A 571-nucleotide genomic window follows, 5' to 3' on the forward strand; every position below is an offset into this window, starting at 1 on the left:
ACGTGATCGAGAACAACAAGTATCATGGCTTGGCTGTAGAAGACCCATTTGATCACTTGGACAAGTTTGACAGCTACTGTGGTTTGTCAAAGACCAATGGCGTGTCCGAGGATGCCTTCAAACTCAAGCTATTCCCTTTCTCTTTGGGAGATAAGGCACGTAAGTGGGAGAAGTCTCTACCTAGCGACTCCATCACCACCTGGGATGACTGCAAGAGAGCATTCTTGGAGAAGTTCTTCTCTACTTCAAGAACTGCTAAGCTAAGAAACGAGATATCCAGTTTCCAGCAGAAGAACTTGGAAGGCTTCAGTGAAGCTTAGGAGAGATTCAAGGGCTACCAAGCTCAGTGTCCACACCATGGCTTCTCCAAAGAGAGCTTGCTGAGCACCTTCTACAGAGGTGCACTTCCTAAGTACAGATCCAGATTGGATACTGCAAGTAATGGGTTCTTCTTGGGGAGAACTGAAGCAGATGCAGAGGAGCTGGTTGATAACATGGTGAAGAGTGACGCAGTCTACAGTGGAGACCATGACAGAGGAGATAGAACTGATGATAAGCAGACGAGGAAAGA

At 46.9% G+C, this 571-nt stretch overlaps 1 non-coding gene across 1 annotated transcript; it reads right to left on the bottom strand.

The window, feature by feature from the left end:
• Positions 1-257: 257 nt before the first annotated feature.
• LOC130512082 (small nucleolar RNA R71) lies at positions 258-364 on the bottom strand. Its single transcript, XR_008945643.1, has one exon. It is a non-coding gene; the product is annotated as a small nucleolar RNA R71 (small nucleolar RNA).
• Positions 365-571: the final 207 nt, after the last annotated feature.

This window comes from Raphanus sativus, chromosome 4 (genome assembly GCF_000801105.2).
Source record: "Raphanus sativus cultivar WK10039 chromosome 4, ASM80110v3, whole genome shotgun sequence".
NCBI classification, from domain to species: domain Eukaryota; kingdom Viridiplantae; phylum Streptophyta; class Magnoliopsida; order Brassicales; family Brassicaceae; genus Raphanus; species Raphanus sativus.